Raw genomic sequence first — 26,689 nt, 5'->3', positions numbered from 1 at the left:
TTTGCATATGTTGAACTAGCCTTGCATCCCAGGGATGAAGCCCACTTTATCATGGTGGATAAGCTTTTTGATGTGCTGCTGGATTCAGTTTGCCAGTATTTTACTGAGGATTTTTGCATCTATGTTCATCAGGGATATTGGTCTAAAATTCTCTTTTTTTGCTGTGTCTCTGCCTGGCTTTGGTATCAGGATGATGCTGGCCTCATGAAATGAGTTAGGGAGGATTCCCTTTTTCTATTGATTGGAATAGTTTCAGAAGGAATGGTACCAGCTCCTGCTTGTACCTCTGGTAGAATTCGGCTGTGAATCCATCTCGTCCTTGACTTTTTTTGGTTGGTAAGCTGTTAATTGTTGCCTCAATTTCAGAGCCTGTTATTGGTCTATTCAGAGATTCAACTTCTTCCTGGTTTAGTCTTGGGAGGATGTAAGTGCCCAGGAATTTATTCATTTCTTCTAGATTTTCTAGTTTGTTTGCGTAGAGGTGTTTAAAGTATTCTTTGATGGTAGTTCGTATTTCTGTGGGATCGATGGTGATCTCCCCTTTATCTTTTTTTATTGCATCTATTTGATTCTTCTCTCTTTTCTTCTTTATTAGTCTTGTTAGCCATCTATCAATTTTGTTGATCTTTTCGAAAAACCAGCTCCTGGATTCATTGATTTTTTGAAGGGTTTTTTGTGTCTCTATCTCCTTCAGTTCTGCTCTGATCTTAGTTATTTCTTGCCTTCTGCTAGCTTTTGAATGTGTTTGCTCTTGCTTCTCTAGTTCTTTCAATTGTGATGTTAGGGCGTCAATTTTAGATCTTTCCTGCTTTCTCTTGTGGGCATTTAGTGCTATAAATTTCCCTCTACACACTGCTTTGAATGTGTCCCAGAGATTCTGGTATGTAGTGTCCTTGTTCTCATTGGTTTCAAAGAACATCTTTATTTCTGCCTTCATTTCGTTATGTAGCCAGTAGTCATTCAGTAGCAGGTTGTTCAGTTTCCATGTAGTTGAGCGGTTTTGAGTGAGTTTTTTAATCCTGAGTTCTAGTTTGATTGCACTGTGGTCTGAGGACAGTTTGTTATAATTTCTATTCTTTTACATTTGCTGAGGAGTGCTTTACTTCCAACTAAGGGGTCAATTTTGGAATAAGTGCCATGTGGTGCTGAGAAGGATAGATATTCTGTTGATTTGGGGTGAAGAGTTCTGTAGATGTCTATTAGGTCTGCTTGGTGCAGAGCTGAGTTCAACTCCTGTTTTTTTTTTCTTAAATATAAAGTAGCATACCATAGGTTTTTTGCAATTTGATTTTTTAATTAACAATATATTCTAGAATTACTCCATAAAAGATCATCCAGATACTCCTCATTCTTTTTATTTTACAAATGTATAATTCTCCATTTTGTGGATGTACTGTAGTTTACTCAACCATTCTTCTATGTATCAGCACTTAGGCTGATTGTAATATTTTCAATTGCAAACAAAGCTAAGATAACTAACATTATGTATGCATATATATTGCTGGAGGTGTATGCCTAGTAAAGGGTTTCTGGATCAAAAGGCAATGGAAATCCCTGCCAGGATCATATTGTTGTGACTGAGAGAAGAGTTGATCTTCTATAACTCTCCTGGAAAAAGCAGGCAGTGCTTCAATTTTCCCACCAGGGTAGAGTCAGTGGGGTCCAACAACCAGCTGAGACTTCAACCCTACCCAGCAGCAAAGAGACATAGGAGGTGAGGTGGTTCAAGGCATAGAGGCTAGTTATCACTACAGTTAACCTTCTCAACCCCAAGTCATTAAGGCCTAATGGAGAGCTGACTGTCCACCTGAATCCAACAACATGTGACTGAAAAAAGCAGTAAGAATTGGTGCTAGTCAGCAATCTACTATCACCAAATGCCTAGTTTCACTGGGACCTAGTGAAGAGCTAAACCTATACAACCACCCAACAGCAAAAAGGCTAAACAAGGCAGTGTGAAGCAGGGATACTGACAATTCTTCTTCTTTCCTGTTATGAACTGAATGTTTGCGTCCTCCCCCACCATTCATATGTTGATGTGTAATCTCTAATCTGATGATATTTGGAGGTGGCACCTTTGGGAAGTAATTAGGTCATGAGAGTGGAGCCCACACAAGTGAGATTATTAGTGTTCTTATAAAAGGCCAGAGAACTAGATCACTCTTTTTCCACCATTTGATGAGACAAGTAGAAGTCAACTGTCTACAACTTGGAAAAGGGATCTCACCAGAACCCGACCATGCTGATACCCTATTCTCAGACTCCCAGCCTCCAGAACTGTGAGAAATAAGCATTTTTAATTCTTAAATATGGTTTAATACTCTTTTCCATTTCTGTACATCACAATACCAAGATTTCGCTGCTTAGGATCTCTCTGCAAAAGCTATAGAGAATGCAAAGGCTACAATTTTCACCGCCTCTTATGTGTTTGTATGTGTAAGTGTAATACATGTCAGTATATATTGATATACACATCAATATATCATGCAATATATATCACCAAAGAGAACAAACTGATTAAAGAAATACAAAAATTTGGCATCTTTTCCAAACTTAAATAGTAAAAATTAAAACTGCAAAAGGAGTTGCATACCCTAAATGTATCATGTGAAACAACAAACATATTCAAAAATGTAAATTTACATACAATTTCTCTGGTCTTGTCATATCACATCAATCCCATTTACAATGGCAAAACCCTAAGATACTGCTGTGAAGAGAGCATTTTTACTCATTCTTGGGTGTTCTGCAAACAAATAGCAGAGCCTAAAGCAAAGAAAAAAAAAAAAAGCCTGTTCCAATGAAGTCTCCCATGTTGGTGAACACCAAAGAGTCAACTCCTCTCACTGGGGGTTGAGACATCAGGTTAACAGACAGTCATTTGGACCTGAGAGTACAGTGTGAGAACCAGAAGCTTTACATTTAAGACATACTCCCTTCATTTAAGTGAAATAGGATTATTGGAAAGATAGGCAGGTCTGTAACCTGGGAACAAGATGTTGGTTCAGATCAATAAAGCTACGGGTGACTGAGTCAAGTCAGTAAAGAACAGCAGTCAGGCACTAAAGTGTTAAAACTACCCAATTTGAAAACCAAATGCACCCCACTATCCTAGTCAGTGTGGAAGTGATATCAATTGACTTTGGTCCTTCAAAGTCCATTCGTTATACTTTTTTCCATTGCTACCACTGGACACATACTATACACTTTGTTCACTGTCACCACATCAAGCATGACATGCATGCCAGCTGGGTTCAAGTCTGACTTATAGCCCAGATGTGAAGCATAAGCTTCTAGATTTCAGGCCAACTTTTGAATCCAACATAATCTTAAGTCCATGGTGCCAGAAGCTGTGTCCCATCCCTTCCCACCTGCCCCTAATTGCTCACGTGAGAGGTGATTGTAAGTCTCACATTTGAAACAGATGTCCTAACCCCACCAGGAGGTCACGAGTTTGTAATTACATGCAGTTATACATGTCTGTCATTCCTGAAAAACCTTGCCGTTCATTTTAATAAATCAAAACATTCACATAATCTCATGCCATCCAACACAAGGAAAACACACCCACCTTCTTTTAAACAAGAATTGGCCCAAGCAAAATAAAATCATCTTTAAATTTCTTCACTTCCACTTAGATTGCATGTTTTATTTCTCCCAATCCCGGCAATAGACAGAAGCCCCATCATATCCATCCCAAACTGATTTCTAGTAGGCTAGCTAAGTTTATAAGGACCCTTGTCAAAACAATTGATTCAAAGGGCTCCCAAATGCCAGGCACAAATGTATCTGCCAAACAAATGGAAACAAACAGTGCACTGGCCCAAATGCTTCAGGAGTCAGTTTGATTTTGCAATGCAATTTACATCCTTGAAACTTCCAGTCTGGTGGGGGAGTGGGTAGCGTGAGGGAGTGAAGTTGAAATTGCCTCCTAGTAGCTCACCCTTTCAACATTAAACAGAGACCAAGAGAGAAATGGTTCCAACATTTCTCCACATATAGTTCTTCTTATGTAGTCTAAGCTGAGAATGCCATGTAAATGGGTCACTGCAAAATGCAATAATTTAATTTTTCTCCAATCAAAATAAGAAACAAACCAGTCTGATCTCACTTCTATTAACTTTTGAAAGTTTACAACAATTAAAGTATTTTTGATTCTATGTATGAAGGTTAAAAAAACTTTTTTTTTTCATAAAATACAAGGGCAACCAATTTCACCATCGAGTAAAAGTAAAAACTGGGATTCCTTTTTACATTACTCCAAAGTCACATTTAGGAACTTAATTGTAGGCTGCTGTGCTGACATCATGACAAACCAAAGTGTAGGACTGGGTCTGGTTTTGTTTCAGTTTTCTTTTCAATATCCAATGCTCATGGATTAAATTCTGGAAATGTTCCAATTGTGAGGCAGGGATCTGTTTGGATTCCACCATGGGTATGCTTCAACATCCATGTTGGAGGGTGAGGCACATTTTGCTGACTACCTACTAGTCACCAAGGTAAAAAAATTAATCGTCTCCTGGTATTCTATTCCCTGGAAATCTACTCGGTACCACAAGATACTTCCACTTCTACCAAATCCTTTTACAAACTGAAACATTTCTTGTGATTTATCTGTGATAATTTCCAACATAGCTCCAAATTTTTTATAGTTGTTAGCAAACCATTCCAACAGGAGTATGCTCTCAATAAGCTCATGTTCCCATCCAGTCTCTTTGTCTATGAAATGAGATGTATCCTCTTCTGTTCTTTTTTTTTTTTTTTTTTTTGAGACGGAGTCTCGTTCTTTCGTCCAGGCTGGAGTGCAGTGGTGCGATCTTTGCTCACTGCAAGCTCCGCCTCCCGGGTTCATGCCGTTCTCCTGCCTCAGCCTCCTGAGTAGCTGGGACTACAGGCGCGTGCCACCACGCCCGGCTAATTTTTTGTATTTTTTAGTAGAGACGGGGTTTCACCATGTTAGCCAAGATGGTCTCGATCTCCTGACCTCGTGATCCACCTGCCTCGGCCTCCCAAAGAGCTGGGATTACAGGCGTGAGCCACTGCGCCCAGCCGATGTATCCTTTTCTTGCTCTGGAGTTAGATAGAGAATTTTCTCCTCTTCTGTGCCTTGTCAATGAAGAACATATGTCATTATATCCAGATTTTCATAGACTACTAGACTCTACAGCTCCCATTTCCAAAGCCTTTAGCGAATCTTCAACACCAAAACAGTACTTGCCCATGTCCTGGCTGACTTCATCAAACTATCGTCCTATTAATTTCTTCTCTTGAATGAATTTCACATTGGAGAGGACTTCAGTAGATAACTCAATAGGTTGGTTGAATCCATTTTCACCACCATAGGATATACAAACTAACTTTAAAACTTTTTATTGCAACCTTTGATCAAATATATCAAATTGACTTAGTTCAAAGTCAGCAGATCCAGCTAAAACTAGACCAGCCACATTTACTTTGTCTCCAGAAATAAACAGCTACACAGCAGTCTCTGCTACTTGCCAAACGTAGTTGTATCGCTTTTCCATTCTTAAAGAGGCAAAACACAGGGAAGACTGACCTCCTCTACCGTGTTTCTTTGGGAGATCCACAATGAATTTGTGCAGGACTTGTGTTTCCTTGGAGTATGCCAAAAACTGCACCACTACCATCTATTACAATGAAGCCAAATTTGCTATCATCTGAAAGTAGTGCTATAAGAACCTCTGTATGGAATTTGTTGTCACACAAATACAGTGAAGTATTAATTGGTTTGAAAGGTTCAAAGTCAATGTTCACTTTCTTTTCCTTTCCTTCTTCTGTTACAGTTGTTCCACAGCAAACAACCAGACTATTTGAAGGTACTTTGTTATAAAGTTTGAGCCTTTGTTGTACAGATGTAATGGCTCCCAAGACTGAAAGACAGTTTACTCATGACTTAATGTTAGATGCAGTTCCAAACTCATCTGCTAACATTTTTGCCACTCAGAGCATTTGTTTCTTTAAACCACGCAGTGTATAGTACTTTGTTATAGCAGCCTAAACTAAGACAACTCCCCCACCATTCCCCATTGTCAGCAGGGTCCAACTAGAAGCTGAGCTTCCATTTTTACCATGCGGCAACAAAACGGTATGATTCAGTGCTCCACTTCCATACTCCCTGGTGTCAGTGAGGCCAACAGGAAGCTGAACATATCCAGCCCTTGTGCTACTTCAACATAGAGACTATGTGCTTAAAAATAATGTTAAGTGTAATTAAGCATCTCACAATATAATTTCCAGAATGTTTGGGATACAATAAAATATCACTCATCATACCAACAACCAGGAAAACTACAATTTGAATAATAAAAGACAATCAAGAGATGCCAACACTGAGTTGATAGAGATGTTAGAATTGCCTGACAAGGATTTTAAGGTATCCGTCACACAATTGCTTTAACAAGGACTTACAAATTTCCTTGAAATAGATGAAAAAATAGAAAATGTCAGAAAAGAAATTCAGGTTATATTTTAAAATAATAAATGGAAATTATAGAACATAAAAATGCAATAAGCAAAATTTTTTTTAAATTACTTGATGGGCTTAATAGTAGAGTAGAGATGACAGAGGATAGAATCAGTAAATTTGAAGGCAGATAAATAGAATTTATTCAGTCTTAACAACAGGAGTAAGTAGAATTTTTTTTTATAGAAGAGGACCTAAGGGACTTGTGAGACTATACATAAAAAAAAAATCTAACATTCTTATTACCAGAGTTCCAGAAGTAAAGGAGAAACAGAGTATGGCTAAAAGAATATTCAAAAAAATACAGGCTGAAAACTTCCCAAATTTGGTGAAACACATAAACCCACAGATTCAAGAAGTTCAGTGAATTGCAAACAGGATAGATCCAAAGAAACACATGTCAAGACACATGATATCTAGCTTCTGAAAACTAAATATAAAGAAAACATCTTGAAAGCAGCCAGGGACAAACAACACTTTTCCTGTAAGATGATATGAATTCAAATGAAAATGTATTTCTCATCTAAAACCATAAAGGCCAGAAATAAGTAATAACGTATTTTAAGTACTGAAAGAAAGGACTTGTCAAACACAAATTGTATATCCAGCAAAAATATCTGTCAGGAATGAAGGGTAAATCAAGATATTCTCAGATGAAGAAAAATAAAAAGAATTTGTTGCTAGCAAATCTATCCTTAAAAAATAGCTAAAGGGATTTCTCTAAACTTTCTTAGAAAGGAAATTATAACAGAAGAAGACTTGGAATTTCAGAAAGGAAGAACATAGGAATACAAAAAAGAGGTGTAATAGCAAGAGATAATCCTACTTCTCCTGAGTTTTTAAATCTTATCTGAAGATTGAAGCAAAAATTATAACACTATGTGATAATGGTGCTCAATGCATGGACAGTAAGTATTTAAGACAATTATATCTTATTTGAATGCACAGGATAAAATGACTTAAGTGAAAGCAAGGTTTCTATATTTAATATGAAGCATTAAAAATTTGATACCAGTACACAGTGAGATGTTAGTATACATATGGTAATCTCTAAAGCAATTACAAAGAAAACTATGCAAAGTGGTATACTCAAAAACAGTATATGGTGTGAGTTGGTTGCAGATAATATTTTAAAGAGAAAGAAAAAAGGTATAAATAAATCAAGATGTAATCCAAACTTTTTTACTTAACCAACAAGATGTTAAAAATTAAAAGGCAAATAAAAGAATTGAGAAATAAAGAAAACTAGCAGAGCACACATAATAAGGTGGCAGAAATAAGCATTAACATATTAATAATTACCTTATGTATAAATCATCTAAATACACCAATTAAAAGAGAGAGATTTGGGGGAGGGAATTATGTTTAAAACTGTGGTTTACAAGAAATTCACCTTAAATACAAAGGCATAGGTATGCCAAAAATTAGGGAAAAATGCATATTATGTAAACATTAATATCAGATAAAATAGACTTCAAAGCGAAGCATTGAAGGAGGGCCTCAACACAGTGTCCATATTCAAAGACTGGGAGAGTATTTTGGGGGGGTGGGTTTCAGGCATTTAAGAAAATGCTTTCAAAATATGAGTGTCCACTAAGCTAACTGAATGCAGACTTCAGTAGCCACACGTAAAGAATACAGGCTTTATAAAAAATGGTTTACAAAAGTCACTAAAAAGTAACAACAAGCAGCAAAACAAATTTAGGGGAGCAGGGATACTCTGACACCAAGTGCTGCCACATCATAATATACAAAATGTTCAGATTTCAACAATAAATTATAAGACATTCAAAGGCACACTCAGTAAAAAAAAAAAAAAAAAAAGAAGAAGAAGAAATTAATAGAAAACATTTCCTGAGAAAGGCTAAGCATTAGACAAAGACTTTAAACCTAATATCTTTGGCCAGGCACAGTGGCTCACGCCTGTAATCCCAGCACTTTGGGAGGCCGAGGCAGGCGGATCATGAGGTCAGGAGATTGAGACCACCCTGGCTAACCCAGTGAAACCCCATCTCTACTAAAAATACAAAAAATTAGCTGGGTGTAGTGGCACTCACCTGTAATCCCAGCTACTCGTGAGGCTGAGGCAGGAGAATTGCTTGAACCCAGGAGGCGGAGGTTGGTTACAGTGAGCCAAGATCGTGCCACTGCACTCCAGCCTGGGCGACAGTGAGACTCCATCTCAAAAAAAAAAAAAAAAATCTACTATCTTTAATCATGGACAAAAAAAATGAAAGGAAACCAGGAGAACAAAGTCTCAACAAATAAAGAATATCAATCAAAAGAAGTTATTTCTTAAAAAGAAACAAACACAAAATCTGGAGATCAAAAGTAAAATAACAGAAATAAAGACTTCACTAGAGGAGCTCAATGGTAGATTAGGGCTGGCATAAGAAATAATCAGTAAAGTTGAAGATAAGTCAAGTAAGAGTGTGCAGTAAGAGGAACAGAAATACAAAGAAAAAATAAAAATAGGCCAGGCGCGGTGGCTCACTCCTGTAATCCCAACACTTTGGAAGGCAGAGGCCAGCGGATCATGAGGTCAGGAGATTGAGACCATCCTGGCTAACGTGGTGAAACCCCGTCTCTACTAAAAACACAAAAAAATTAGTCAGGCGTGGTGGTGGACGCCTGTAGTCCCAGCTACTCAGGAGGCCGAGGCAGGAGAATGGCGTGAACCCGGGAGGCAGAGCTTGCAGTGAGCCAAGATCATGCCACAGAACTCCAGCCTGGGCAACAGAGTGAGACTCCGTCTCAAAAATAAAATAAAATAAAATAAAATTAAATTAAATTAAATTTAAATTTAAATTTAAATAAATAGAGCCTTAGAGACCTGAGGGAAACCATTAGGCATACCAACATTTGAATAATGAAACCTCCAGAAGGGAACATAAAATAAATGGGCGAAAGAATGTTTAAAGTAATAATGTCCAAAAGTTTCTTGAATAATCATGAAAGATAGGAATCCCCACATCCAAGAAGCATAATTTACTCCAAGCAGGAAAAGCTAAAACATATCCACGCTGAGAAAAATTATGATCGAAGTGTAAAAAGCCAAAGACAAAGAGAGAATCTTGAAAGCAGCAAGAGAAAAGTGACTTTCCACAAATGAACAAGGTATCTTCAATGAGAAACAAATCAATTTCTCTTCAGAAACCATGGACTTCAGAAGATGGGCATAATATATTTAAAGTGCCAAAGGAAAAAAAAACTATGAACCAATAATTCTACATTCAGCAAAACTTTTGTCCTTCAAAAATAAAGGCAAAATTAAGACATTCCCAAGGAACAAAAAACTGAGGGAATTTGTCACTAACAGACCTACCCTAAAAGAAATTATAAGGGAATTGTTCAACCTGAAATGAAAGAACACTAGACAGTAGCCCAAAATCATACAAACAAATAAAGAACAATGGTAAAGGTAGCTGCATTGATAAACATAAAATTCCCTGTTACTGCATTTTTGGGGTTTTTTGTTTCTTTGTTTTTTGTTTTTGTGTTGTTGTTGTTGTTATTTGTTTGTTTTTTGAGACAGGGTCTTACTTTATTGCCCAGGCTGGTCAACAAAGATGTTAATTGTAAGATGTTAACTGTAATCTCCAGTGTAAGAAAAAAATTTAAAAGCCATACTGAAAAAAAGATAAGTAAATTCATATAGCACATTTTGGGTGGGGTGGATGATGAGAAATTACTTAATGGGTACAACGTACATTATTTGGTCAATGGTTACCCTAAAAGCCCTGACTTCACCACTACACAGGCTATGCATGTAACAAAATTACACTTGCATCCCATAAATTTATACAAATTTTAAAATTAAAAACAAAGCATAATAATCAAAAATAAATATATATTTATATTTTTTCTTATATTACCAAGTAATTCATATTCATGCTACAAATATTAGAAAATACACACCAAAAATATGTATATATATAGAAAAGATTCTACAATTTTCTTCACTCAGATCTACTGGTTCCAGGGAGTCTCCCAATGTTTGTCCAAAGAGAATGCACATGATTTGTTTTGGGGCAAGATGGGACTACCCTATCCTCTATCTAGAGATTCCCTCTCTCTACAAGGTGGCTGGAACAGAGCAGTGCTCAGCAAATAACCATGTTTAACATGAGTGATGATAAGTAAACTCAAGAATGCTCTTCTGATGCAAGGATGAACCTGCCTGTCTAAGCACAAGCCCATCGCTGAGTGTTTGGGTTTCTTGCACTTGCAAAAAATGCTAGAATGACGCCCCCCAACATTTGTGGTTTCTTAGGCTACTTTCTTGGGACAAGTCTGAGTCTATCTCAGTTGACAGGATGCCCGCTGCCCCCTGTCTTTTCTAAGTCTTTGCTTAAATATCTTCCCTGACAATGCCCAGCCAGTCCTCTTTCCTCAGCATTGTCCACAACGTGACTCTGCAGTCACTGCTGCATGGGGCCTGTTCTCTCAGGTAGGATGCCGAAGGGAAGGCACCTGTTTCTGGACAGGAGCCAGAAGCTCCTGAGCCCAGGAGCATTCCTAGAAAGGAGGTTTCAAGCCACACCAGCCCACAGTCAGACTGAAGTCATTTGAAGACTAGGAAACTAGAAGGTTTTCCTCTTAAAATAATACAGAATACACATCCACTATAAAAAATTCAGACTATACAGAAAAGTGTGAAGAAGTGAAGACCACCCCCACCCTGCCTCCCTGACAGTCAGGCTGTGCTGTCTGTGCATTTGACAGGCTTTGTTCCCAACATTCACTTTATTGCAAAAATGGGTTTATCATAAATTCTATTTTATAAACTACTTCTCTCAGTTAAGTGAGAATTCCTCTGTCAACAGGGTTGGTGCTCTCTTACCAGGCAGCCAAGCCAGCCACTGCTGTCCCTTCTTATTTCTCAAGTGCCTTGGAGGGCGTCCACGCTGTGTCTGTGGACACCACCAAGTCTGTTCTTGTGGGGTAGGGGCCCAGGACCCTAGGACTGAATGGAGGAAACACAGACTCGGATTCCTTTTGGCCACCTTCTCATGGGGCAGCCTTCCTGGACACTGCTGGGGTTCTGAACCCTGAGCACGTGGATGTGCCATAGGAGGTCAGGACCATAGAGGGCCCATGACACAGGGACATCAGCAGGGGGTCCGGGCACACATCCTGGAGCCAGGAGGTCCTGAGGTACCTAGCGCCACCCCACCCCCAGGCAATCTGTGAAGGCTTAGGGTACTGGGCCCCACCCTGAGAGCTGAGAGTTGTCCTGCCCAGGCCCCCCTGCAGGATATGGGCCAGCAAGTCCCACACACCACTGGGGGACACCTGTGTAGAGAACTGGGGCAGGGAGAGCCCCAGCCGGGCCTCAGGGGGCTGGGAACGCACTGCCCCCTAACTTTCCATATCCTGAAATCAAGGGCTGACCAGTCAGTGACTTGCACTCCAACAACCAAACTGCAAATCCCAGTGGCTTCTAACAGCAAACGTCAATCCGTTTTGCTTTTGAGTCAGCTGAGAGGCTTCACCACCGGGCCAGCTCCACGATTCCTCGGTGCAGGAAGACCCTCGGCTCTGATGTCACCAAAGTGAGATCGTGAGAGACCTGGGCTCAGAGCTGGCAGGAGCAAGGCCTAGCCGAAGGGAGTGGGTACAACAAGTGAGAAAGCAATTGGAGCGGGGGTGCTCACAAGTGCCAACTTCACCCTTGGTGATTGAGAAGGGGTTGAGGGGCAGACCCCAAGGCGGGGAGAGCCCGGAGGCAGCCTCGGCTCCAGACTCCACAGGCCTGAGAGCTCCTGGGCCCCACCAGGGCCGCAGCAGAAACTCAGGCTGAAGCAAATGACAGCGCTTTGTGGCAGAACCCAGCACAGCAGGCCGTCCCCTCCCAGGCGCCTTACTCATGGTTAATAACGCATACAGTGATACAGATTCCTGCATCCAACACGGCCAGGAAGCCATACATCAGTCTAGGAGTGGGGTGCGTCTGCACCTGTTTAGTGACAGAATCAAGGACTTGGCAGGCCCCAAGTTTCCTGCAAGTGTAGCCTCCACAAACCCACCACGTTGGCCATCTTCACTCTGCATGGGAGTTTGGAGGCCCCGAGCTTGGGGCACACAGCTTGCCATCCTGAGGGGAGAGAGGGCAGTTCTCCCAGAGTCGGCCCAGCCCTGAGAAACAGGAGAAGTTCAGCCCCTGGAGGCGCAGGGGAAGGAGTTCATAGAGCACTTGATTGGTTCTCACAAACAGCGTTCTTCACTCATCCCCCAATAAGGCAAAAAGACCAGATAGGAGGGTGCCCACCAGGCTCAGGCCACGGTCTTCAAGATGCCGGCCATCGGCCGGGCGCGGTGGCTCAGGCCTGTAATTCCAGCACTTTGGGAGGCCAAGGCGGGCGGATCACGAGGTCAGGAGATCGAGACCATCCTGGCTAACATGGTGAAACCCTGTCTCTACTAAAAATACAAAAAATTAGCCGGGCGTGGTGGTGGGCGCCTGTAGTCCCAGCTACTCAGGAGGCTGAGGCAGGAGAATGGCATGAACCCGGGAGGCGGAGCTTGCAGTGAGCCGAGTTCGCGCCACTGCGCTCCAGCCTGGGTGACAGAGCAAGACTCCGTCTCAAAAAAAAAAAAAAAAAAAAAAGATGCCAGCCATTTTCTTGGCATCTGCGCCTACATGTGTGTCCCACATCACCTTCCTGCTGCACCTAGTGGGCCAGTTGCTGCCTTATAGCCAGCAGGGGGATAGCTCTGTTGGCCTGGAGCTCCTGAAACCTGGTCCTTTCTCTGGGCTGCACCCATCTGACTGAGCTCCGTTGACCTGGACTTGCTGCTCACCCTGCCATGAACCTGGTGCTAGGTGCTGGCCTCCAGCCTCAGCAGCTCCGCCAGAGTGTGCCTCAGTGGGTGCAGGTTCCTTACCACCACAGTGGCCCTCTGCCTGTGCTCTTTGCACTTCTGCTCAGCGAAATATTGGCTTCGATTTTCTGCAGCCATCATTGGCTCCTCAGCCTCAGTTTCTCATTCTTGAGCAAAATAGCCGTGGCATCTGCATCTCTCCTGATGGAAGTAATGCTCTTCGTGTCCAGATCCAGCTCCCCCTCACTTTCCCCATTTTCCCATGCGGAGACCTTCAGTTGGCTCCAGCTTCCAGTGCACATGTGGAAGAGCCTTCTTCCAAATATGTATGTAATATATATGTAATTACATATATATTATGTCATATGTAATACAATATATTATATTTATAGGAAGTAATGGAGGAAATGAAGAGCAAAAAAGATTAATACATATAGAAAATAAATAGCGAAATAACAGAACTACACCCTTTCTTACCAATAATTGCTTTCTATGTAAATGGATTTAATTCTCAAATCAAAAAGCAGATATGGCAGAGGGAGGGTTTTTTTTTAAGGTTCTATCTATATGTTCACTTTAGATCAAAAAGTTTTCTAAAAGATATATTCATAGTTATTAAAGGCCCTATTCCCACTACAAATTTTGAAGTACTCCTAATCCCATAACTTGCCTGTTTTAGCTATGGTAATGGGTGGAAAGAGTAATTCACCAGTTTTAAAGATCAGACTCTGTATCAAAAGCACCTTTGCCCTTAGGAAGAGTGAGTATCAGACTCATCCTGGAGTATATTGGAGTCATCTTATCTATTACTCCAAACCTCTCTTTTTATTTCTGAGCCTTGCTTGGACCTTGGCATTCCATTTGAATTCCTTCTGACTGGAACATTTGTGTTGTATCTGTAACACTGGCACTGAAATAAAGACCACATGGTTAAAGAAATCTTCCCTATATTATACTTTATGGTGTTGGAGTGAAGCCTTGTAGCTTCCTTGCCCCCATGTCAGAGGAAGTCTTACGGACACCATAGGGTAGGAATAGCCTTTCCTGAGTCTGAGAAATTGGTCTCTTTTAAGACAAATCTCAGAAATATCCACATCGAAGACTTGAGCTTTTTAAACTAGTGAGAGTGCCAAGTGCTTTTTAGAAAGGACCCATGTGTTATTAAACTTTGAAATTGAGTTGCTGGAATGAAGTAGATGTGACTCTCTCTGTGGTACATGACGAATGTACTATGTACGTTCAAGTATTCAGGCACCATGTCTTACATACTGAAGAAGAAAGAAAAAGTGAGGCCCACCTTGCTCTTATAACATTTGCAATTGTTACTGTATTGAATACAGTATAATGACTACTTTGGCTTCAATCTTAAACCTGGAAACAAATATCCTTTTTTCCCCTCCATTTCACCAAGCCTTTACTTAAAATCTTCAGTGTCTTATCAAATATAGCTCTGTATCAGATGCTAGACTATTCCTAACATTTGACAAACTGGAGTTTAACTAAAGGCTCCACAGGGGAAAGTTTCTGGTCTTATTAGTATGTATGAGCAAGATCTGCTAAAACTTACTCTGCTGGGTAAATGGTTGACTGAGTCAATCACAGGATATTATCTCCTCCATAGTTTTCAGTAATGTAAGTGTGGACTAGTGCATATTTCAGACAACTGCTCTGCCTGTGCAATGAAAAATAGCCTTTAAGGGTTTCTTTGCAGACTGATTTCACTGGATGGATACTTAATGCTGTGAAACATGATAGGATTAACATAATGTTGGTGGATTTCTTGAATAGAATTTGTCTTAACATTCTTCTTCGTTAGATAAAATAAAGCCTGTTTGTATAGAGGCTTTATTTTTCTCTCCTATATTTGTAGCTAACCAGCTCAGGTTTTTTATTTTAATTTGAACTGGGTTGAATCTCTGAAGAAATCTGTTCAAGACCATGCTATAAGACAGTGTCAGCTAATGGAGCTGGAAAGGGTCTACTCTACTGACAGCATTTCCTTGGATGACCATAGTTTTGAAGTAGAGTTTATGATTATCCAAAGCTTTGTCTAGGAGTAAAATATTATGGCCTTAACACAAAGGTGCTGCATAGCATATGAATTGATTTCGGAAATTGAACACAAGCACCATACTGAAGGACTAGCAGCCAAATAACTGCCTAGGATACTGATGGTTGTGAAGACTAATTCAAATGATTGGATCTTTGAAAGCTTCAGCGTACCATAGTTTTTAGGATCAGAATTAGTTTTCCTCTCACTTGGCCTTGCAGCTAAAAGGAGAAATGTTTCAATTTATGTGAATACTTGCACATTTTAATAATTCATTTCCCGAGTATAACCACTCAAAGGGGAGCAAATTTGGATGGATTTACAACTTCAGAGGCATTATGAGGAAAGAGCAATTTCCAAGGCTGTTTTGATAACCCTGGGGTGATAAGCAGTGATCTCTCACACGCTTACTTCAATAATTCCACATGCACTTGTACCTCATTATTTCCCTCCTCACGAGTCAATTTTATTCTAGTCTCTGCCCCATCCCAGGGAATCCTAAAGGAGAATTAATTCATCTAAGTAATCTCAAAAAACTGTAGGAAGGGTGCTCTCCCCTAGAAGCTTCACCCACAGTGCTTTGATGTTGTTACCTTGAGGTGCTTTGGACAGTCACGGAATTTTTAGGCTGTGTATAGTGATCATCTGTTAATTTTAAGGCCTTTCTCATTTAAAGAAACATTCCTCAGTGTAACATTTGGGAAGAGATTCTTTCCTCTTGCTAGTTTAAAGGTGTGATTTACACCTCTTGTTTATTGCATTTATATATGAAAATAGACTTTTAAAACTATCCAACACTAATGGTCGATATAACATGAGTTCCATTTTTTTATGTCCTTCTAGAAGAGATTGGAAGTTAGGAAGTACTGCTTTTGAGGTTCAACTTCATTATCTTCTGCATTGAAAAATATTTGGGCCATGAGAACTAGCGGAAATGAGTTTGAATGTGTATTTTTTTTCTAGTGAATGTATTTTAACCACAGCGTTCTAAACTGAGAAATCTAGACAGGAAAAAGTGGGTGTTCACAAACTTTGTGGTTGGGGGAGTGATTTTACACGTCTGTATATTCATGACTTTGGGAGTGGAGAGGATCATTGAAGAGAGAATTGCACAGAAAGTCCTGAAGTTGAAAACACTTTTGACCAGCTTTGGCTCAGGAGAGTGGGGCTGCTTGTAGAACTGGAAGTGAATAACTTTTTCAAGCAATATGAGTGAGTGGGTCCCATCGACAGGGTTCCAGGACCTGGAACATTTTTAACAGAAGGAATTGGTGAAGCAGCTTACACAGTTGCTTTACAAACTTCCAAGGGGCTGATTCTGGCTTCGAGATGGAGCATTGGAGCTGGTTTTGTTTTGTTTTCCTCAAAGAACCTGTGGTTGTGCTTTGTGTGTTTTGTTTTTGTTTTATATTTGGGGGTCCCAAGGGAAAGAGCTTCTGAACTCTTTCCTTTATGAACTCCCACTGTGTTCCTGTAAAGTTCCTTTTCTTTCACAGTGTTGTAAGTTACATTTTCATTATGTCTCATCACATCTTCTTTACTGTAAAAATATTAAAAACCTGTTTCCAAGTGAGACAGCTAATGAAGCTCTAATTATTACAGACATATTTTTGAGATGTAAAAAAAATTTTAATTAAATGATAAGTCTTAGAGGTCAGTGAGGAATAAAATGGATGTAAAATGGGATGCATTAGAATTCTGCTGTGTGTATTGTCTTCTGGTTGAAATAAATTATGAATGGTGACTAATAATAAAAAGTCAATACTCAAAAATAATTCAAAAAAACTCACTTTAGATCAAAATTTACAAATAAATTGAAAGTAAAATAATACCAAAAGATATTCCATGCAAATAGCAAACCAAAAAAAGAAGAGCTAAGGTGGCTGTATTAATATCAGACAAAATAGACTTAAAGACAGAAATTGTGACAAGAGACAAAGGACATTATATATTGATAAAAAGGTTAATCTATCAAGAAATTAGAAAAAGTATAAACATATATGCACCTAATAAGGAGCCCCAAACCTACGAAGAAAAACTGACAGAATTAAAGGGAAAAAGTAGACAGTTCTAAAATAATATTTGGAGATTTTAATATCCCACTTTCATTAATGGATATAATAACTAGACAGAAGAAAAATAAAGGGCTTAAGCCACACTAAAGCAACCAGACCTAATATCTATGGAACACTACACCCAGCAACAGCAGGACACCATTGTTTTGCTTATTCTATTATTCCGTTTTTCTCAGATGCACATTAAACCTTCTCTAAAATATACCATATGTTGGCCACAAAAAAATAAAAGCATATATATTCTCTGACAACAATGTAATGAAACTAAAACTCAATAATAAAAGGGAAACTGGAAACCCGACAAACATAGAAATATTAAACAACATTAAACAAAGAAGAAATTAAAAGTAAAATTAGAAAATACTTTGAGTCAAATGAAAAAGAAAACACAACACATCAAAACTCATGAGAAGGCTCAGAGGTAAATTTATAGCTGTAAGTGACTATATTAAAAAAGAAGAAAGAAATCCAAAATCAATAACCTATCTTTGCACAATAAGAACAAGGAAAAAAAGTAAAATAAAACCAAAGATAGGAGAAGGAAGGAAATCATAAAAATTAGGAGATAACATATAACAAAAAGGTGAGTAGAAAAGCAATAAAGGGAATCAACACAACCAATAATTATCTGAAAATATCAACAAAATGTACAAAGTTTTAGCTTCACTAAGAAAAAAAGGCTCAAATTACTAAAATCAGAAATTAAAGTGAGAACATTACTATAGATTTTACAGAAATAAAAAGATCAATGAGATAATACTTACGAACAACTATATACACAAATAAATAGATAGCCTAAATGAAATGTATAAATTCCTGGAAACATATAAGCTACCAAAACTGATTGAAGAGGAAACAGAAAACCTGAATGAATCTATAGCAAGGGAACAGATTGAGTCAGCAACCAAAACCCTTCCAACAAAGAAAATTCTAGGACCAGATGGCTTCACTGTTGAATCCAACCAAACATTTAAAGAATTCACAACAATCCTTCTCAAACCCTTCTAAACATAAAAGAGGAGGGAATACTTTCTAAAGTATTTCTTGTGGCTAGCATTCCCTGATACCAAAACCAAAGACTCTACAAGGAAGAAAACTATAGCAAAATGAATCCAACAGCATATTAAGATTATATATAATGACCAAATGTAATTTATTCTAGGAATGCAAGTATGATTTAGGAAAAGCAACCAGTGAAATATCAAACATTAATAAAATAAAAAAAAAACTAAAGGATCACCTCAATTGATGCAGAAGAAACACTTTCTAAGATTGAACACCACTTCCTTAAAAATTCAACAAACTAGAAATATAAGGAAACTTCCTCAACATGAAAAAGGACACTTACGAAAAACCCACAACTAACATTTTATTATTATTATTATTATTATTATTATTATTATTATACCTTAAGTTCTAGGGTATGTGTGTACAATGTGCATGTCTGTTACATAGGTATACATGTGCCATGTTGGTTTGCTGCACCCATCAACTCGTCAGTTACATTAGGTATTTCTCCTAATGCTATCCCTCCCCCAGCCCCCCACATCCTGACAGGCCCCAGTGTGTGATGTTCCCCGCCCTGTGTCCAAGTGTTCTCATTGTTCAATTCCCACCTATGAGTGAGAACATGCGGTGTTTGGTTTTCTGTCCTTGTGATAGTTTACTGACAATGATGGTTTCCAGCTGCATCCATGTCCCTGCAAAGGACATGAACTCATCATTTTTATGGCTGCATAGTATTCCATGGTGTATATGTGCCACATTTTCTTAATCCAGTCTATCATTGATGGAATTTGGATTGGTTCCAAGTCTTTGCTATTGTGAATAGTGCTGCAATAAACATACGTGTGCATGTTTCTTTATAGTAGCATGATTTATAATCCTTTGGGTATATACCCAGTAATGGGATTGCTGGGTCAAATGGTATTTCTAGTTCTAGATCCTTGAGGAACGGCCACACTGTCTTCCACAATGGTTGAACTAATTTACACTCCCACCAACAGTGTAAAAGCATTCCTATTTCTCCACATCCTCTCCAGCATCTGTTTTTTCCTGACTTTTTAATGATCGCCATTCTGACTAGTGTGAGATGGTGTCCCGTTGTGGTTTTGATTTGCATTTCTCTGATGACCAATGATGATGAGCATTTTTTCATGTGCCTGTTGGCTGTGTAAATGTCTTATTTGAGAAGTGTTTGTTCATATCCTTTGCCCACTTTTTGATGGGGTTGTTTTTTTTTCTTGCAAATTTGTTTAAGTTTTTGTAGATTCTGGATATTAGCCCTTTGTCAGATGGGTAGATTGTAAAAATTTTCTCCCATTCTGTAGATTGCCTGTTCACTCTGATAGTAGTTTCTTTTGCCATGCAGAAGCTCTTTAGTTTAATTAGATTCCATTTGTCTATTTTGGCTTTTGTTGCCATTGCTTTTTGTGTTTTAGTCATGAAGTCTTGCCCATGCCTATATCCTGAATGGAATTGCCTAGGTTTTCTTCTAGGGCTTTTATGGTTTTAGGTCTAACATTTAAGTCTTCAATCCATCTTGAATTAATTTTTGTATAAGGTGTAAGGAAAGGATCCAGTTTCAGCTTTCTACATATGGCTAGCCAGTTTTCCCAGCACCATTTATTAAATAAGGAATCCTTTCCCCTTTTCTTGTTTCTTGTTTTTGTCAGGTTTATCAAATATCAGATGTTTGTAGATGTGTGGTGTTATTTCTGAGGCCTCTGTTCTGTTCCATTGGTCTATATATCTGTTTTGGTACCAGTACCTTGCTGTTTTGGTTACTGTAGACTTGTAATATACTTTGAAGTCAGGTAGCATGATGGCTCCAGCTTTGTTCTTTTTGCTTAGGATTGTCTTGGAAATGCAGGCTCTTTTTTGGTTCCATATGAGCTTTAGGTTTTTCCAATTCTGTGAAGAAAGTCATTGGTAGCTTGATGGGGATGGCATTGAATCTATAAATTACCTTGGGCAGTATGGCCATTTTCACAATATTGATTCTTCCTGTCCATGAGCATGGAATGTTCTTCTGTTTGTTTTTGTCCTCTTTTAATTCATTGAGCAGTGGTTTGTAGTTCTCCTTGAAGAGGTCCTTCACTTCCCTTGTAAGTTAGGTTCCTAGGTATTTTATTCTCTTTCTAGCAATTGTGAATGGGAGTTCACTCACGATTTGGCTCTCTGTTTGTCTGTTATTGGTGTATAAGAATGCTTGTGATTTTTGCACATTGATTTTGAATCCTGAGACTTTGCTGAAGTTGCTTATCAGCTTAAGGAGATTTTGGGCTGAGACGATGGGGTTTTCTAAATATACAATCATGTCATCTGCAAACAGGGGCAATTTGACTTCCTCATTTCCTAATTGAATACTCTTTATTTCTTTCTCTTGCCTGATTGCCCTGGCCAGAACTTCCAACACTATGTTGAATTGGAGTGGTGAGAGAGGGCATCTGTGTCTTGTGCTGGTTTTCAAAGGGAGTGCTTCCAGTTTTTACCCATTCAGTATGATATTGGTTGTTGGTTTGTCATAAATAGCTCTTATTATTTTGAGATACATTCCATCAATACCTAGTTTACTGAGAGTTTTTAGCATGAAGGGCTCTTGAATTTTGTTGATGGTCTTTTCTGCATCTACTGAGATATTCATGTGGTTTTTGTCGTTGGTTCTGTTTATGTGTTGTATTACATTTTTTGATTTGTATATGTTGAACCAGCCTTGCACCCCAGGGATGAAGCCGACTTGATCATGGTGGATAAGCTTTTGATGTGCTGCTGGATTCAATTTGCCAGTATTTTATTGAGGATTTTTGCATAAATGTTCATCAGGGATATTGGTCTAAAATTCTTTTTTTTTTTGTTGTGCCTCTGCCTGGCTTTGGTATCAGGATGATGCTGGCCTCATAAAATGAGTTAGGGAGGATTCTCTCTTTTTCTATTGATTGGAATAGTTTCAGAAGGAATGGTACCAGCTCCCCTTTGTACTTCTGGTAGAATTCGGCTGTGAATCCATCTCATCCTTGACTTTTTTTGGTTGGTAAGCTATTAATTACTGCCTCAATTTCAGAACCTGTTATTGGTCTATTCAGAGATTCAACTTCTTCCTGGTTTAGTCTTGAGAGGGTGTAAGTGCCCAGGAATTTATTCATTTCTTCTAGATTTTCTAGTTTATTTGCATAGAGGTGTTTATAGTATTCTCTGATGGTAGTTTGTATTTCTGTGGGATCGGTGGTGCTATCCCTTTATCATTTTTTATTGCATCTATTTGATTCTTCTCTCCTTTCTTTTTTATTAGTCTTGCTGGCAGTCTATCAATTTTGTTGATCTTTTCAAGAAACAAGCTCCTGGATTCATTGATTTTTTTTGAAGGGTTTTTTGTGTTTATATCTCCTTCAGTTCTGCTCTGATCTTAGTTGTTTCTTGCCTTCTGCTAGCTTTCAAATTTGTTTGCTCTTGCTTCTCTAGTTCTTTCAATTGTGATGTTAGGGTGTCAATTTTAGATATTTCCTGCTTTCTCTTGTGGGCATTTAGTGCTATAAATTTCCCTCTACACACTGCTTTAAATATGTCCCAGATATTCTGGTACGTGCCCACAACTAACATTATACACAATGATGAAAACCGAAAACTTTCCCCCCCTAAAATCAGAAAAAAAGACAAAAATGCTCCCTTTCCCAACTTCCATCAAACATTGTATGTGAAGATTTAGCCTGGGCAATTAGGCAAGGAAAAGAAATAAAATACATCAAAATTGGAAAGGAAGACATAAAACTATGTCTGTTTGCAGATAAAATGATCTTACATATACAAAATCATTTAACCTCCACAAACTTCCTGATTTAATGAATTCAGCCATGTCTCAGGATACACAATCAATACACAAAAATCAGTTGTATATGTATAAACAAGCAATTAACAATCTGATAAAGAAATTAAGAAAACAATTTCATTTACAATAGAATCAAAAAGAATAAAATACTTAGGAACAAATTTAACCAAGACAATGCAAGATATATACATTGAAAAACTATAAAACATTGCTGAAAATATTATAGATCTAAATAAATGAGAAGACATCTTGTGTTCATGGATTGGAAAACTTCATATTGCTAAGATGCCAATACTACACAAAGTGACCTAGGAATTCAATGCAATCTCAATCACATTTTCAAAGGCACTTGTTGCGGAAATGAAAAAGCTGATTCTAAAATTCAGGTAGAATTGCAAGAGACCCTGTGTAGCCAAAACAATTTAGAGAAAGAAAAACAAAATTAGAAGACTCACGCTTCCCTATTTCAAAACTTACTACAGAGCCACAATAATTAAAATATTGTCAAACCAGCATAAGGATGGACATATAGATTAATGGGATAGAATAGAGATTCCAGAAATAAATACTTACGTATGTGGTCCATTGATTTTTTATTTTTATTTATTTATTTATTTTTGAGACAGAGTCTTGCCCTGTCACCCAGGCTGAAGTATACTGACCTGATCTCAGCTCAGTGCAACTTCCGCCTCCCAGATTCAAGCTATTCTCCTGTCTCAGCCTCCAGAGCAGCTGAGATTACAGGCACCTGCCACCACACCCAGCCAATTTTTGTATTTTTAGTAGAGATGGGGTTTCACCATGTTGGTCAGACTGGTCTTGAACTCCTGACCTCAGGTGATGCACCTGCCTTGGCCTCCCAAAGTGCTGGTATTACAGGCATGAGCCACTGCTTCCAGCTGGTCCACTGATTTTTAACAAGGATGTCAAAATCCTTCAATATGGAAAAAATATTCAACAAAGAATGCTAGAAAAACTGAATGTCTACATGCAAAAAAAGTGGACATTCTACCTCACACCATATACAAAAATTAACTCAAAATGAAAGACCTAAGTATAAGAGGGAAAAGTATAAAACTCTTAGAAAAAATATGTAGTGAGTCTTCAAGACCTTGGATTTGGCAATGAAGTCTTAGATATGCACCAAATACACAAGAAACAAAAAAATAGATAAATTAGACAGTGTTAAAATTAAAAATTTTTGTGCATCAAAGGTCACTACAAATGAAGTAAAAACACCATCCACAGAATGGGAGAAAATACCTGCAAATCACATGCCTGACAAGGTTCTAGTACCCAGAACTGTTACAACTCAACAACCAAGTGACATTTGACCAAATTAAAACATAAAAAGGATTAGAATAGACATTTTTCCAAAGAAGAAGACATGCAAATGATCAGCCAGCATATGAAAATATTTTCAACATCATTAGCTATTGGGGAAATACAAATCAAAATGACAGCAGGAGACCACTTTATACCCACTATGGTGGCTATAATTTCTTTAAAATAGAAAAAATCAAGTGTTAGGAATGATATGGAAAGATTGCAGCCCTTATACTTTTGTGTTGGGAAATTCTACTTTTAAGTATATATCCAAGAAACAAGTATTCAAACAGAAACATGTGCATGATGGCCATGGCACTATATACAATAGCCAAAAAGCGGAAAGAATCCAAATGTCAACTGAGGAATGGATGAACAAAATGCAGTATATCCATACAGTGGAATATTACTCGGTCTTAAAAAGAATGAAGCACAGGCGCGGTGGCTCATGCCTGTAATCACAGCACTTTGGGAGGCTGAGGTGGGCGGATCATGACGTCAGGAGATCGAGACCACTCTGGCTAACATGGTGAAACCCCGTCTCTACTAAAAATACAAAAAATTAGCTGGTTGTGGTGGCATGCGCCTGTAGTCCCAGGTACTCAGGAGGCTGAGGCAGGAGAATCGCTTGAACCTGGGAGGCAGAGGTTGCAGTGAGCAGAGATGGTGCCACTGCACTCCTGCCTGGGCGACAGAGCAAGACTCCTTCTCAGGAAAAAAAAAAAAAAGAAGGAAGCATGAATACATGCTACAATATGAATGAACTTAAAAAACATTATGTTAAGTGAATGCAGCCAGATGCAAAAGGTCACTAATGTATGATTTCATTGATGTGAAATATCCAGCATAGGTAAATGTAGAGAAACAGAAAGCAGATTAGTGGTTGCTCAGGGCTGGGGGTAAAGGGCAGTGGGCAGTGGCTACTTAATGGTTATGTCATTTACTTTTGTAAGTATAAAAATGTTTGGGAACTAGACAGAAGTTATGGCTATACAACATGTTCAATATACTAACTGTCACTAAAATGTACACTTTAAGATGGTTAATTTTATATTACCTGAATTTTACCTCAATTAGAAAATACATAGAGCTTAATGAAAACAAAATAGAATATATTAAAATATGTGGGATGAATTAAAATAGTGCCGACAGGAAAAACTACATCATTAAATGTTAATTTAAAAAGGTCTTCTCTTTTTTAAAATGTCTACTGCAAAAATAAAAACTAGTAAAAGAAGAGCAAAGTAAGCCCAAGGTGAACAGAAGGAAGTAATTGGTAAAGACTTTTTTTTTGAGACGGAGTCTTGCTCTGTCACCCAGACTGGAATGCACTGGTACGATCTTGGCTCACTGCCTCCCAGTTCAAGAAATTCTCCTGCCTCAGCCTCCTGAGTAGCTGGGATTATAGACATATGCCACCATGCCTGGCTAATTTTTGTATTTTTAGTAGACACTGGGTTTCACCATGTTGGTCAGGCTGGTCTCGAACTCCTGAACTCGTGATCCACTCGCCTCGGCCTCCCAAAGTGCTGGGATTGCAGGCATGAGCCACCTTGCCCAGCCCAAACACCTTTTTAATTAATGAAATTTAATATTTAAAAAAAAAAAACAGCTGGGCACAGTAGCACATGACTATAATCCCAGCACTTCATTAGGCTAAGATGGGCAGATCACTTTAGCCAGAAGAGTTTGAGACCAGCCTAGACAACATGACAAAAACCTGTCTCTACAAAAAATATAAAAATTAGCCTGGCATGGTGATGTGTGCCTGTAGTTCCAGTTACCTGGGAGGCTGAGGATCACTTGAGCCCAGGAGGTCGAGGCTGCAATGAACCATGACAACACACCTGCACTGCAGCCTAGGCAACAGAGTGAGGTCTTGAAAAAAAAAAAAAAGAAAAGAAAAGAAAAAGAAAAATTAATGAAACAAAGAGCTGATTCTCTAGGAGAAAAAAAATGACAAAATTGATAAACCTCTAGCAAAACTGACAAAGATTAAGACAGAGACAATATATCCAAATATTAGGAATAAAGTAGAGAGTATCTCTATAGAACCTGCAACTATTAAAAAGATAATAAGGAATACTATTTTAAAAGTTACACTGAAAAATTTGACAAGCAAAAGGACCAATTTCTTAAAAACCTCAAACTTCCAAAATTCAATAAAGATGAAATGTGCAATCTGGATGTTTCTATAATTATTAAAAAAATTGAAATATTAATTTAAAAGCTCCTGAATGAAAAATCTATAGGATCAGATGGTTTCACTACAGAATTCTTACAAACATTTAAAGTAGAATTAACACTGATTTTACACAAACTCTTTCAGAAAATAGAAAACACTACTCAATTCATCTTATAAAGCTAGTATTACTTTAAAACCAAAATCAGTCAAAGACAGTGCAAACCAAGAAAAGTATAGACCAGCATCTTGTAAACTTAGATGTGGAGATCTTCATTTGAATTTAAGTAAATCTAATCCAACAGTCTATGTCATAGTTCATTCAGGCTGCTATAACAAAGTACTATAAACTAGGTAGTTTATAAATAATACAAATTTATTTTTCATAGCTCTAGACACTGGGAAGTCCAACATCAAGTCACCAGCAGATTCATTGTCTAGTGATGGCCTATTTTCTGACTGAAAGATGGCACATGATTGAAGAAGATAGCTAGCTCCCTGGGGTCTTTTATGAGGGCACTATTCCCAATAATGAGAATTTTGCCTTCATGATCTAATCACCTTCCAAAATTCCCCACCTCTTAATGGCCTCAACTTAGTGACTAGATTTCAACATATGAATGTTGGAGGGACACAAACATTCAGACAATAGCAGTCTATGAAAAAGAATAATACAACATAAAAGCATAAGAGTTAGTCTATGTCTGCAGCATTCTTTCAATATTTAAAAAGCAGTTTTGCTGGACTGAGCTGGTTGCCTCCTGCTATTGTGGAGGTGACTCACTTCATCCCAACTTCTTGATACTTTTGCTTCTGGAGGTCATATTTCTCTAAGATCTTCCAGAAAAAAAGTCTTAAAGCCACCTTAGCCTTTTTTCCGGTCCAGCTCTTAAATTTTTTCCTCCTCTTCCCCAATAATAAC

At 38.4% G+C, this 26,689-nt stretch overlaps 1 pseudogene; it reads right to left on the bottom strand.

Annotated features, from left to right (window-relative positions):
* Positions 1 to 4,480: 4,480 nt before the first annotated feature.
* On the bottom strand, positions 4,481 to 13,447 carry LOC129024109 (eukaryotic peptide chain release factor subunit 1-like; annotated as a pseudogene).
* Positions 13,448 to 26,689: the final 13,242 nt, after the last annotated feature.

Source organism: Pongo pygmaeus, chromosome X, assembly GCF_028885625.2.
Source record: "Pongo pygmaeus isolate AG05252 chromosome X, NHGRI_mPonPyg2-v2.0_pri, whole genome shotgun sequence".
In the NCBI taxonomy this organism is placed as follows: domain Eukaryota; kingdom Metazoa; phylum Chordata; class Mammalia; order Primates; family Hominidae; genus Pongo; species Pongo pygmaeus.
Note: the sequence above shows the minus strand (reverse complement) of the source record. Positions and strands in the feature narration are given on the sequence as shown.